The sequence below is a fragment of the Dasypus novemcinctus genome, chromosome 11, assembly GCF_030445035.2.
Source record: "Dasypus novemcinctus isolate mDasNov1 chromosome 11, mDasNov1.1.hap2, whole genome shotgun sequence".
In the NCBI taxonomy this organism is placed as follows: domain Eukaryota; kingdom Metazoa; phylum Chordata; class Mammalia; order Cingulata; family Dasypodidae; genus Dasypus; species Dasypus novemcinctus.
Genome location: NC_080683.1, coordinates 18,640,347 through 18,655,828, shown reverse-complemented (window position 1 = coordinate 18,655,828; position 15,482 = coordinate 18,640,347). Strand labels below are relative to the sequence as shown.

General features: G+C 37.3%; 1 protein-coding gene across 3 annotated transcripts in view; it reads left to right on the top strand.

The window, feature by feature from the left end:
- RCAN2 (regulator of calcineurin 2) overlaps positions 1 to 15,482 on the top strand; it is a 296,136-nt gene that overhangs the window by 71,836 nt on the left and 208,818 nt on the right. The window lies entirely within an intron of this gene.

Below are 15,482 nucleotides of genomic sequence, written 5' to 3'. Positions count from 1 at the left end.
AATTAAAAAATATAACTGAAGTAGAGGAATTTAAACTGAGTCTGTGATCATTTGACATTTTTAAAACTGGCAATAAGAGAGTAAAAAGATGTGGCTACTCTTGCCTGGTATGGACCAATTGGTATAAAAAGAGTAAATGGATTTTTGTTGTTGTTGTTGTTATTGTTCATATGAAACCATACAGATAATCTAGGCTGCATTTTAAAAGGCAGTTTGCTGACATGAAGAATATGATGAACCAGCAAACTATTTAGAAATGTGCTTGACTTTGCAATAGCAATTTAGGTTCTTTCTCAGCCAAAATGTTTTGAAGTTAGGTTTTCTTTCCAAGAGTCCCTGCTGCCATCTGCTGGTTTTTATTATTCAGCAGCAAACTTAATTGGAGAGCAGATGGCAGGGTTTTGTAAGATGTTAATTTCAGAAAAAATTTTCTTTTGTAATTTCCTAATATTTTAAAAATAGAAGTAAATACTAAAATGAAATTAGACTACAAATAAATTAGTAAAATGTCTTTTGACAGAATCTTGGCCATAAATATAAAATAAGATAGGGATTTACCTTAAGTCCCAGCAAAGTTGTATTGTTCCTGTAGAGAATACACTTCCATGGGTGAAATCAGTTTGTATGAAGCTGAGGTTTGTATGTATGCATGATTTGAAATGAAGAAACCTGCAAACTCAGATGCTCTGTGCATGGATGAGGGAGACATTAGCTGGATAATGATGGATAGAGGGTACTAGTTGATTGGAGATAGGTAGGTAAGGCCTTTTACATAAGTAGATCTTAAGAGTTAGCTTTATCAAAATCACCTGAAGGTTTCTTAGAAGAAAGAGTCTTGGGCCTCATCCAGTGATTGGCTGGTAAATGTTGTGGCAGTTTAATATTTCTTATGAATTCCAAAGAGATATTGATTATGTTTGTAAACTGGTCTGTTCCTCTGGGCGTGATACCCTTTGATTATATTAAATTCAAAGGTTTTACATTTAGTTGATTATGTTAGGGCTTTGATTTTACCACATCCATTAGGGTGTGCAGAGTCCCCAACCCCTTGGTGGGCTACATAAACAGACACTCACTCAAAGAGAACACAGAAGTAGATACACAGAGAAGATACACAGAGGAAGAGAGGAAGCTCCATAGACACAGTAGGGGCCCTGGGAAGAGAGATGGGCCATTTGCCTGATAGTTTACGTCTGACCTTGTGAAGAGAACAGAGCCGCTGAACCTAGAAAGAAATGAGCCCCAGGAACAGAGACATGGCCTATGCCAGTTTACAGCTGAGAGTGGAAGAAGCAGGACCCATGGAGCCTTAAGAGCGAAGAGGAAGGCTGAACCATCACAGATGTTGCCTGCCATCTTGCTTCAACACGTGGCTACAGAGATTGGAAAGGAAGTAATCTTGAAGTGGATTCTTTAGGGCCTTGTTACTTTAAGATTTTACCCCAAATAAATACCCTTTATAAAAGCCAACAGATTTCTGGTACTTTGCACCAGCACCCCTTTGTCTGACTAATACGATTGTTTGACAACTGTTTTATTGGAAAAAGGCCCTGATTTGCAGCATTACACTTGATTTTTATGGGTGTTGGATATTTGTGAAATGGTCAGTTTCAGAGGGGGAGAAAACTAAACATTTTAAGGAAGATTATTTAGAATTGCTGGGCAATGTTAAATGGCCATTTAATATTTTGGTTATGAATTTAGAGTGAGAATAATTGGCAAGGTTTTGGAATTTTCTCTAGCAAAACTGAATTGCCAGGGTGCTGGTATGGTAGAGGTAGATGGTTGGGGGACCTGAGGTTGGTCAAATGAGGAAGATAGAGAAAGAGATCTATGTGGCAGCTAAAGGTGTTTGCAAGACACTGATGAAAATGGTGGGATGAGGAATATGAGATATCTAATGAATTAAGGACATAGATTGACTTTGATTCCAGATAGTGGAAAAGTGGGAGATCTGATGACTGGAGAGTGGCATCAAGTGGAAGAACTGTTAGAATGATCAGAGAGGGGGATGCTTGAAGTGTTTGCTTTCAAAGCAAGTTATTTGTAAAAAGTCTCATATATGCAATATCACCCATATTTGTGTTTTACATGAGGTTTTTCTATCTTTCACAGTCCCATGTTAACATTTTTTAGCTTTCCTTCTAGTAATATATCTGACATTAGACTTTCCCTTTCAACCACTGTCATACCCACGTAATAGCTCTATTAGTTACAAACATCATGATATGCTTTAACCATTTCTATTCATTGCTAAAGATATACAAACAACCTTTTTTTCCCACCAATTCTGCATAGATTAACTCTCAGCTTTCCATTTTCTACCCTCCTTTTATTTTCTGGTGACCTATATTCTAATTATTAATTCCATGAGTTTACAGAATATATTTAGCTCATAATAACTCAACCATGCAGTATTTGTCCTTTTGTGTCTGGCTTGCTTCACTCAACGTAATGTCCTCCAGGTTCGTTTATGTTGTCATATGCTTCACAACTTCATTTCTTCTTATTGCTGTATAATATCCCATTGTGTGTATATACCACAATTTATTTATCCATTCATCAGTTGATGGACACCTGGGTTGTTTCTAACTTTTGGCAATTGTGAATAATACTGCTATACAAATATACTAGAGAGAAGGAAGCAGAATTGCAGCTATGTATGGCAGGGGAAGCATAGAGAGACTGAGAGGTAATGAATTTGTTTATTATTATTATTATTGGAATAATGAAAGTGCTCTAAGAATGACTAAAGAGATGAATGCACAAATATGTGATTATACCAAATACCATTGATTTTACACTTTGGATGCATTTATGCTATATTAATATGTATCAATAAAACTGTATCAAGAAAAACTTTTTGTTTAAAAAAAAGTTATTTTTCTCTTTGGCCTGCTAGAATATTAAGATATTTTATTGAGATCATGATAAATTACTATCGTACCATAATTTTCCTTTATAAAGATGATGCTAAATTGTCTTAGCATGTTTATGGCAATTAATATATGAAAGAGGGGTGGAACTTGTGTGAGAGGGGGACACTGCCACTGGATCCCAGGATTAGAGCATTCATTTATGCGCTGTATGGCTCAGGGCACAGCACAACCTGTCTGAGCCTCTGTTTCCTCAACAGCGAAATGAGTTCAAAACTTTCCGCATTGAAGTGTTGTGTTAGAGACTGTGTGTATAAGTCAGCTGGCACTGTCTGGCACTTAGGAAATGGCAACTTTTTCTTATTCCAGGATCATTAGACCTTTAATACAAATATTCAGGAAAGAGTTTCAGCATGGCCAGTTGAAATAGAGTATGTTAGACTATGTCAGTGGGATGTATATAAGGAGTCTAAGAAAATAGATGTATCCTTGTGATTGGGGAAGAACAGAAGAACAGAAGAACAGAGACTTCAGAAAATGGTAAGAAGAATTAGTGTCAATTGAGTAGAAGAGAGACCCTTTTCCTGCAGTTCTTGATTGGTTTCAGTGAAGGGCTTCATTTGTCCAAGTTGAGATCCCTCCATTGGCTTTACAAAACTGAATTTTGATCTGAGTTCATTTTCGTAATTTTTTTCATTTTGTTTCTCTCTATTGCCTTTTTAATCAGGAGAAACAAATCATAGATCTTACAGGAGAAAATTTATGTGATACCTCTTTGAGCTAAGGTATGCAAATTAAAATACTGCAAGACAATTTTTATCTCTCAAATAGGCAAAGTGAATGGAAATAATAATACTCAAGAACATGCAGTGAATCCTTGCTTGAAGGATTGTAAATTGGCACACTCTTTCTGGAAATCCATTTAATAATAGAGCAAGAGTCATAAAAAAGCTCATGTATTTTGACACAGCAATTCCCTTTCTAAACATATTTCTGAGGAAACAGTAAAGCTGTATTAGACACAGATATAGGAACAAATATACTCATTACAATGAAAACAGCAACATAAATAGAGGTGCTAAACTAGAGTCAAGCAGTATTGGAATGGTGTAATAAATGATGGCGCATCCTTACAATGGTAAATGTTGTGAGATTGATTTTTTTAAAAAAGAAGATATACAATTGAACATCTTATGTGACCCCCAATCTATAAATAATAAGCACAGAAAAATTTATTGGATAGAATCTATCAAAGCATTAACCATTGTTGTTTCAGTGTGGTAGAAATTCAGATGATTTTCATTTTATCTTTTTGAAAAAAACAACAGCTCCCTGCATTTTCTGAACACTCTATACTAACACTGTACTACTTGTGTATTAAAAACAAAATATTACATTAAAAGAACATTGAACTTATTGAGAAAAAGATGTGATACTGGAGTCTTCCACATTTTCACCCTTTTTGCTTTACTTCCAGCAATCCAGTTTCTGACACACCTTTCCTACTGGAATTGCTCCTTTAGAGGTTAACAATGCTTTCAAAGGGCAACTCCGAAGACCTCTTCTCTGCCTTCAGCTTACTTACTTTCTCTATATCATCTTGCACAACTGAGCACTCCTTTTTTTTTGATAACAGCTTTATTGATATAGTTCACATTATATTCACAACAAAATTTACTCTTTTAGAGTGTACACTCACCCCTTTATTGCTGAAACTCTTTGTTTTTAACCTCTGTGACTGGGTATTACCATGGTTTATTAATTCATTACCAAAAAAAAAATCATTGGGTGCTAACTCTGGGCCAAGCACTAGTTCTCCGAACTCTCTGCTGTTCGTGTTTAGTTGTCTTTGCCCGGTCCTTCTCCTCTGCCCTCCGAAATCAACATTGCTCGAACCCCATGCCATCTCTCAGCAGTGCCCCCGCAGAGATGACTCTCAGTGAGCCACAGTCCCACCTGTCTCCTGAAGGCTCACGTTGTGAACCCATTGTGCCTTGCCCCCCATCACACAGCTTCATTCCTGCTCTACCTTAGGCTTATTAATGGCATCACAAGTCTCTAAGTCAGTAGTCAGGAGGGGAGTTTCAGAGACACACTTGATTCCTATTTTTCTCTTGCCCTATGTCTATTCAGTCATCAAGTCTTGTTGATTTTGAGTCTCTCGATTCTGTACCTTTCAAACCATTGCCACAACCAATGCCCCAGTGTGCCCTCATTACCTCAGCACCTCATGTGGATAGTGCAGGAGTTTGGGGGTATCCTGTCTCCTCCAGGCTATTGCCCGGTCATCTTCCTGATGACCAGTCCTGGCCATATCACTCTTCTGCTCCAAAAGCTATCTACGGAATAAAGCTCAAGTGCCTTGGCTTGGTAATCAAAGACAGAAGACCTTGTCCAGCCTACCTTTTCCAGGCCCATGTGCACTCTTGAGTCCTATGACACCTTACTATCCAGTCACATTTCTTACCATGACCCCTTCACTTATCCATAATGGTGCACTTATTTCCAATGTTCACTTTCATCTTAATTTCTTCTAATTAAAATATGGGCTTCTTTCAAGATCAGTGCAAATGCCCCAACTTCTACAAATCCTCTGTCATTTCTCTAACCAGAGTAATCTCTCCCACCCTTTGCTCTCCCATAGCCATTTTTCTGGAAATTTTCAGCACTTTCCACATCCTAGAAAGCTTTTGTGATTTGTCTGTACCCTGCTTACACTAAAGGCAGTGATTATGCCTCATTTATCTTTGTATAATTCATGATACCAGCATAGGGCTCTATTCAAAATTGGAACCTAATAAATACATTTCAAATTGAAAATTAATTTTCAAAGTACTTTTTTCAGGATCTCTGTCTCCTGGGTGACCAAAGGAAGGACTGATCACCAAGCTTTGTGTCTACCCCAAGCTTTGTGTACCCTACTGTATAGGTACTATATTCCATCAATGATATGAGGCAGGGTTTCTCTCATTCAAGGAAGTCTCACCTGTCCTTCCTCTAGGGGTTGATTTGCTCAAGTAATGTGAACAGAAGTAGTTCAGAACTGTATGCTCTGCTCTGTGGCCACTGAAATACTTCATTTCCCAGGATCTTCACATCTTGGCATCCTCAGCAGGTGGCAAAGAGATAAGGCAGCAGCATTTGATTCCAATGGTTGAAATCAACTCTAATCAAAAAGATCCATCAACCCATGGTAAATCTTCTATTTTTAAGATCATATTCTCTTAAAGGCTTCTTTTAACCCCCAAGTTGAAACTAAACTAAACTAAACTAAAACTTATATGAAATGGCAACTCGTTTTCTTGTTCCACCCTATATGATTTCCTTCAGTGTTATCTTCCACTTAGGCTAATTCACAAGTATCAAGAGGACTGGTATACCTTTTCAGAACTAGAGGAAATTTTGCATCTAAAAATCTTAGCAGGAAATCTATCATTCAGTAGAACTGCCTACGTATCCTAATGTAATTAGCCTAATTAATAGATTTAAATACTGACTAATTATCATCCTGACTCCACAATATAATCTGTTCTTTAAAACACACACACTTCTACTCTTGTTTTATTTTTATTCAGATTCTTTCTGAGAATCTTCCATCAAACACTGCCTCATCAGTCAGAGCTCTCCTCTGCATCTGAATGTTTTTTTAAAATATATTTTTTATTAATTATTAAAAGATACACTGATTACATAAAATGTTACATAAAAATATATAAGGGATTCTCATATGCCCCACTCCCCACACCTCCCACTTTTCCCCAATGAAACAACATGTTGCCAATGAAACAACTTCTTTCATTGCAATTGATGAACACATTTTGGAGCATTGCCAATCAGCATGGATTATAGCTTACATTGTAGTTTACCTACTCCCACCCAATTCTGTAGGTTATGGCATGATATATAATGCCCTGTATCTGACTTTGCAATGTCATTCAGGACAACTCCAAGTCCTGAAAGTGCCCCCAAATTACACCTCTTTTTCCCTCTCCCTGCCTTCAGCAACTGCAATGACCACTATGTCCACATCAATGATATAATTTATTCCATTGCTAGAATCACAATATTTCTAGTAAAACACCAGTAAGTCTACTCTAGTCCATATTTTATTCTCCAGTCCTGAGGATTCTGGGATGGTGATGCCCACTCCACCTCTAATTGAGAGGGGATTTCGATCTCATATGGCTGATAGATGGGATTCACTTGTTTGCAGTTGTAGTCTCTCTCAGTTCCTTGGTGTAGTGGTTGTCCACCTTCTTGTTAGTTGTCCCTGGTGAGTCCAAGGAACTGGAAAGTAGGTGTTGCAACTCTGCCAAGGCTCAGGGCCCAGCTGGCACATGGACAGCTCAGAGATTCCAGTCTCTTGGACATACACCTACCAAGTCCAGCACAAACTATAGGTTCAATAAAAGGGCCTGAAGAGGCATGTGTAAAGAAGTCACATGAGTCCAACTCTGTCACACTCAGGAACACAAACTCCAAATCAGGGCCCACTGGCAAGGCACAAACCGCTGACTGAAGGACCTGGATGTCTCAGGAGCCCTCAGGAACCCCACTATTTGGGGGTAGTATCTACTTTGTCTGTCTATGAGATCTTGTTGAGATGTGCATAAGCATTACCTCTCTGATGACCTCCTGACTCTTTTTAAAGTCTCTTAGTCATATAAACTCATTTATCTTTACCATTTCCCCCTTTTATTCTAAGTTTTTTTTCCTGTTGCATCACCAGCCAGTGCTTAGTAGTAATCCTTCCGTGCCAGGGAAGCTTATCCCTGGGAGCTTATCCCATGCTGGGCTGAAGGTAATGCATTTATATTCTGAGTTTGGCTTAGAGAGTGCCCACATTTGACCCCCAGGAGATAACTATTAGGCACCCTACAACACTAGGCTAAGTTGAAATTTCAAGAGCAAAAGGCTCATAAGCATAGTCATCAATATCAAGGGCACATCAGTGGACCATCCTTCTTCAGTAATCATTGCCCCTGTGCTTGGGGGATTGTTGCTATTCCATTAGAGAATGTGGCAGGGCTCCGAGGATGGGAATTCAGTATTCTTTCAGTTGTTGTATGAATCTCTATCTGCTGTGGCAATGCCCCATGAACATTTGAACATATTTATATACCTTATATGTATGCCTAGGTGAACTTCCTCCCATGTATCTCCCATCACTGACACCCCGCACCAATGATCCTCCTTTGCCATAGTTGTAACCCTTCTTTGATCCAAAACTTGTTCAAAAATGAAGCCAAGAATATTGGCAAATTCAATTAATAGGAAAATGAGATAGTAATGATAGGTTTAAATATAAGACATAAAATACATAATAATTTAGAAAAACTGACACTAAAATAAAGTTAAAAAAACGTGGGGTATTAAAAAAATGAGAAATATTTTAAAAATTTTTTGACATTTTGCCTTTCATCACAGTAATAACTATTTTCCTGAATGTACAGTGCCAATTTCTTCCATTTCTTACTTTTTAAAAATTATTATGTCTTCAAAGAAGTTTTAGGTCACAATAAAGTCAACATACAGAATATAGGGGACTCTCATATACCCAACATCCTCCTCCCTTCCCCCCTTCCCTGTTAATGACCTTTTTACATGTGGATGGTACCTTTGTTACAACTGTTGTACAAATATTGAAACATAGCTACAAGCATTGGCCAGTAGTTTACATTATGGTTTACAATTCAGACCAAACGATTTTATAAATTTTTGATGAAATTTAACATGGCCTGTATCCATCATTTCACTATCATGCAGAACACTTCCATTGTCCCCTAACTACCCCTCTTCCATCTATTCTATTCCTCCCTCCCCCTCCCCTCAGGGCCCACAACAACCACCAGATATCACTCCTTGAAGGACAAGATTCACAGATACTTGCAGTAATGCTGAGGGCTTGACACACTAGTCTGTCCTCCCCTATAAGGAACCGTCCATGCTTCCAAGAGACATCCTCCCCTCGGTCTGAGAATATATCTGGCCTCCCCAGTATGGGAGTCCAACTCCTTCCCACTCATTATGTGGGTCTCACCCCACTGATACAACACACTATGACAAAATGATCACTTGCACATTCTCTATAAGACTGCCCCAGGTGCTCCCTGTCCCAAATGCCCTGCCATCCAACACCCTAAACCAATATCCCTTCCTTGCCATATTGCCAAAAGAGTATTCTCAACATTGTAGTTTCAATCATATACCCACCAATCCCCAGTGTTCACCTGGTCCCTCCCCCAACCTTCCCCCAGTTCCATGGACCATCCAACCCATCCTCCCACCCTAGCCCCCTGTCAAGCTTCCACCCCCCAACACAATAGTATCCCTACACCCCTGTCATATCCCTTCACTGTGCAACTACTCACTTCTATCTTATCATAGATTTCATCCATGTGGGAGTTGGCTCACAACCTTCTTCTCCGTTTCTATTTCCTGTAAACTTATCTTCCAGACTCTGGCTTACTGTGTTGGCTCGATTTACTTAATTCATTTCAGAGAGGTCATGTAATATTTGTCCTTCAATGCCTGGCTTGCATCACTCAACATAAGGTCCTAAAGATTCATCCACGTTATCCCTTGTGTTAGTACTGTATTCCTTCTTATGGCTGAGTAATATTCCATTGTATGTATATATTACATTTTGTTTACCCATTAATCTGTTAATGGGCATTTGGGTTGATTCCAACTTTTGGCAATAGTGAAAATGCCACTATCAACATTGTCTTTGCTTTCAGTTCTTCTGGGTATATACCCATTAGTGGAATTGCTGGGTCATATGGAAGATCTATAATTAGCTTTTTGAAGAACTGCTAAACTGTCCTCCACAATGGCTGGGCCATTCTATAGTCCCATCAGCAGTGAATGTGAGTTCCCATTCCTCTACACCCTTTCCAACACTTGTAGTCCCCTGTTTTTTTAATGGCCACCAGTCTAATGCATGTAAGATAGTATCTCATTATAGTTTTGATTTGCATTTCCCTAATAGCTAGTGATGTTGAGCATCTTTTCATGTGATTTTTAGCTACTTGTATTTCATCTTTGGAGAAGTGTCTGCTCAAATCACTTGCCCATTTTTAAAATGGATTGTTTGTCTTTTTATTTTCAAGACATAGAATTTCTTTATATATGTTGGATATTAGGCTCCTATCAGATATATGGTTACCAAATATTTTCTGCCATTGGGTAGGCTGTCCTTTCACTTTCTTGACAAACTCCTTTGAGGTGCAAAAGGTTTTAATTTTGAGGAGGTCCCATTTATCTATTTTTTCTTTTGCTGCTTGTGCTTTGGGTGTGAAATTCATGAAGCCATTTCCTATTACAAGGTCCTGTACATTCTTCCCTACATTATCTTTCAAGGTCTTTATGGTTTTGGCTCTTATATTTAAATCTTTGATCCAACTTGAGTTGATTTTACATAAGGTATGGGATGATGTTCCACTCTCATTCTTTTGGATATGGATATCAAGTTCTCCAAGCACCACTTGTTGAAGAGGCCATTCTCTCCCACTTAAATGGGCTTGGTGGCCTTGTCAAATATCAGATGACTGTATATGTGAGGATCTATATCAGAATGGTCAATTTGGTTACATTGATCACTATGCCTATCCTTGTGCCAATACCATGCAGTTTTGACCACTGTAACTTTGTAGTATGTTTTCATGTCAGGTAGTATGATTCCTCATATTTTATTTTTCTTTTTCAATATGTTCTTTGGCTATTCAGGGTCTCTTGCCCTTCCAAATAAATTTCATAGTTAGTTTTTCCAATTCAGTAAAAGATGCTGTGTTGATTTTTATTGGGATTGCATTAAATCTGTAGATTAGTTTGGGTAGGATAGACATCTTGATGATATTTAGTGTTTCTATCCATGAACAGGGAATATTCTTCCATTTCTTTAAGTCTTCTTTGATTTCCTTTAACAGTGTTGTGTAGTTTTCTGTGTTTAAGTCATTTACATCTTTAGTTAAATTTATTCCTAGGTATATGATTTTTTTAGTTACTATCATAAATTGTATTTTTTCTTGATTTCCTCCTCAGATTGCTCATTATTGGTGTACAGAAGTGCTACTGATTTTTGTGCATTGATCTTATAACCTGTGATTTTACTGAATTCATTTATAAGTTCTAGAAACTTTGTTATAGATTTCTCAGAGCTTTCTATTATAGGATCATGTCATCTGCAAATAGTGAAATTTTGACTTCTTCCTTTCCACTTTGGATGTCTTTTATTAGTTTTTCTTGCCTCAGTGCTCAAATAAGTACTTCTAACACAGTGTTAAATAGGAGCAGTGATAGTGGGCATCTTTGTCTTGTTCCTGATCTTAGAGGGAAGGCTTTTAGGATTTCACCATTGTATATAATGTTCACTGTGGGTTTTTCATATATACCCTTTATCATGTTCAGGAAGTTTCCTCCTATTCCTATCTTTTGCAGTGTTTTTATCAGGAAAGGGTGTGGTATTTTGTCAAATGCTTTTTCTGCATCTATAGAGATGATCATGTGGTTTTTTATTTTGATCTGTTTAAGTGGTTTATTACATTGATTGATTTTCTTATGTTGAACCATCCTTGCATGCCTGGGATGAAACCCACTTGGTCATAGTGTATAATTCATTTGATGTGTTGTTGAAGAAAATTAGCAAGTATTTTGTTGAGGATTTTAACATCTAGGTCCTTTAGAGAGATTGGTCTGTAATTTTCCTTTCTTGTGGCATCTTTGTTTGCTTTGGTATTAGGGTAATATTGGCATCATAGAATGAGTTAGGCAGAGTTCCTTCTACTTCAATTTTTGGAAGCAGGATTGGTGTTAGTTCTTTCAGGAATGCTTGGTAGAATTCACCTGTGAAGCCATCTGGTCCTGGGCTCTTCTGAGTTGGGAGGTTTTTCATGACTGAATCTATATCTTTACATGTGATTGGTCTGTTGAGTTCCGCAATTTCTTCTTTCGTCAATGTAGGCTGCTTCTGTGTTTCTAGGAATTTGTCCATTTCCTCTAAATTGTCCATCTTGTTGTCATTTAATTTTTCAAAGTATCCTCTTGCTACTGTTTATTTCTGTGGGTCAGTGATGATATCCCCTTCCTCATTTCTTATTTTGTGTTTTTATCTTCCCTCTTTTTTTTTCTTTGTTAATCTAGCTAAGGGTTTGTCAATTTCATTGATTTCTCGAAGAATCAGCTTTTGATTTTATTTTTTCTAGTGCTTTCTTATTTTCTATTTCATTTAGTTCTGCTCTAATCTTTGTTATTTTCTTCTTTCTATTTCCTTTGGAGTTAGTCTGTTGTTCTTTTTCTAATTCCTCCAGGTGTGCAATTAGTTCTTTGATATTAGCTCTTTCTTCATTTTTGATATATGTATTCATGGCTATGAATTACCTTCCAGTACAGCTATTGCTGCATCCCATAGGTTTTGATATGTTGTGTTGTCATTATCATTCATGTCAAGGTAGTTACTGATTTCTTTTGAAATTCCCTCCTTGACCCACTATTTGTCTAAGTGCGTGTTGTTTAACTTCCATATCTTTTTGCCTAATCTTGTTCTCTGGTCCTTACAGATTTCTAGCTTCATTCCGTTGTGGTCAGATAAATTACTTCATATAATTTCAATCTTTCTGTGTTCATTGAGAATTTTTCTGTGGCCTAGTATGTGATCTATCTTGGAGGTCTATCTTGGAGATCCATGTGCACTTGAGAAGAATGTATATCCCACTGTATTTGGGTACAGTGTTCTGTGTATGTATATTAGGTCCAGGTCCTCTAATGTATTATTCAAAGTTTTTGTTTCTCTATTGATTCTCTGTCGAGATGTTCTGTCTAATGGTGATAATAGTATATTAAAGTCCCCCACTATAATTGTAGAGGCATGTATTTCTCCATTTAGTTTTTCCAGTGTTTGCCTCATATTTTGAGGTGCCCTGGTTAGGCGAATAAATGTTTATGATTGTTCTTTCTTCTTGAAAGATTACCCCTTTTATTAATATATAGTGTCCATCTTTGTCTCTTACAATAGTTTTGCATTTAAAGTCTTTTTGTCCAATATTTCTACTACTCCCACCCTTTTTTTTTTTTTTGGTTATTTGCTTGTAAAATTGTTTTCCAGGCATTCACTTTCAGCCTCCTTGAATCCCTGGGTCTAAAGTGGGTTTCTGTAGATAGCATATAGATGGGTCATATTTCCTTATCCAAAGTGCCAATCTGTGTCTCTTGACTGGTGAGTTTATTCCATTAACATTCAGTATTATTACTCTCCAGGAATTACTTAGATTAGCCATATTTTCTTTGGATTTATTTATGTTATATATGCTGTCTTTATTTCTCTTTTAGTCTTTTTAGTTGTTCTTACACTCTCTTCCAACTCTCTCCTGCTTTTTCCTTTCAACTTGTAGAACTGCCTTTAGCATTTCTTGAAAGGCAGGTTTCTCGTTTGTGTACTCTCTTAGTTTCTGTTTATCTGTGAATATTTTGAACTCTCCATCATTTTTGAATGCCAGCTTTACTAGACAGAGAATTCTTGGCTGGAAGTTTTTTTTTTCTTTTAGTACCTTAACTATGCCATACTACTGCCTTTGTGCCTCCATGGTTTCAGGTAAGAAATCAGCACGTAATCTTATTGAGCTTCCCTTGTATGTGATCAGTCTCTTTTCTCTTCCTGCCATCAGTATTTTCTCTTTGTATTGAGCATTGGACAGTTTGACAAGAATATGTCTTCGAGTAGGCCTGTTGGGATTTATACTCTTTAGGGTGTGCTGTGCTTCCTGGACATGTACATTCATCTCCCTTAATAGGTTTGGGAAGTTTTCAGGTGTTATTTCCACCAACACTCCTTCTGTCCCCTTTCCCTTCTCTTCTCCCTCTGGGACACCTATAATGTGTATGTTTGTACATTTTGTGTTGTTGTTCAAATCCCTAAGTCCCTGATGGATTTTTTTCTATCTTTTTATCTATCTATTCTACTATCTGTTTGATTTCAGATGTACTGTCTTCCACATCACTAATTCTTTCCTCTGCCTGTTCAGATCTGCTGTTGTGTGCTTCCTGTATATTTTTGATATCTTGGACTGTGCCATTCATCACCATGATATCCATTATCTTTTTATATATGTTTACAATTTCTTTAGTATGTTCTCATAGTGTTTTCTTAATATCCTTAATCTCTTCCTTCACTTCATTAAATTGGTCCATGATATGTGTTTGGACAGCTTTGATTAGTTGTTTGATGTTCTGTATCTCTTCCTTGTTTTTAGTTTGCTCATTGCACTGGGCCATGTCTTCTTGTTTCTTGGTATGTTTTGTAATTTTTTGTTACTGTTTGGTCACCTTTTTATCTTGATAGTTTTACTCAGTTGATTAGCTTCTCTCTTTACTGTAGGGTTTTATTTAGTTGCTGTTTTTGTGTGTCTGTTTTCTCTTTGACACTTTGTTCCTCTTATTCTCTTTCCTTGCTGTTGTCTATGTTTCCTTGAAGGAAAAAGATTAGGGCCAGAAAAAGCAAAAGAGATAAGAAAAGAAAAAGGATAATAGTAATAATAATAAAAAATATTAGAAGAGGAACCACATAAGACCTAGGAAAATGAATATTCAACTCATGTAAGCAGTGTAAAGTAATAGGAATAAAAACATGGAGTACCTACAATGAAAGGGAAACCAAATATAGAAAAGTATATAGAATGAATTAAAAGGCCAGAATGATGAGGACAGAAGGAGAAAATAAAGGACAAAAAGAAAAAAAGTTAATGAAAGAAAACAGAATAGAAGAGTTAGAAATAAAAAACCAGAAAAATTAAGGACTGAACAAAGAGAGGTGGAATATAAGAACAATAACAGAAAGCAGAAGATAGAAAGATGTAGGAAGGACAAGAAATAGCATTGGTAGACAAAATCAGTATACACAGAAAAAGGGAAATCAAGGAAGAGGAAATACAGCAAACAAGAAACAAGCCTGCAATACCTAATTAAAAAAAGGGGAGTGGGGGGAGAGGAAAGAAAGACCTGAAGAAAAACAAACAAACAAACAAACCCACAAGCAAGCAGTCAAACAAAAACTAAGGAAAATCAGCTTTCCCTCTTAGACCCCTGTGGAGCTTCTCAGGCTGCTGGTGTTCATCAGGCAATTATCCTGCAGCCTTCCTCTGCAGGTTTTTCAAGCAGGTTTTAGTGAATAAACTAAATTAAATTTTAAAACAAAAGTAACCTTTTTAAAGGAAAAATAATAGACCCAAGAGAGGTTAATACAAGAATAATGTCTATGTTTTCCCTGTCCTAAAGTATCAACTGGATGTTTGCTATCCCGGTGGATCAATACTCTAAGAGGAGCTGGGATTTGAACTAGGGACCTGGTATATTCAAGGTGGAAGGTCCTCCACTGAACCAAGTTTTCTCATTGGGTCGGTTAGCTCTTCAGAAAGCTATCTAATCACTTTTCCTTGGGCAGGTTTGTCTCTTGGCAGTTGGATAAATTTCTACTGATTAGGAGTCTGTCCCTGTCCCCGTTCTATTCTTTTTACTTTCTCTCCCAGAGCAGCAGGACGCAATAGCCTGTGTGAGGATTCCCTTTTGAAATTCAAATGGAACCCTGGTGACTTTACTCAAGGCAGAAAAAAAAAG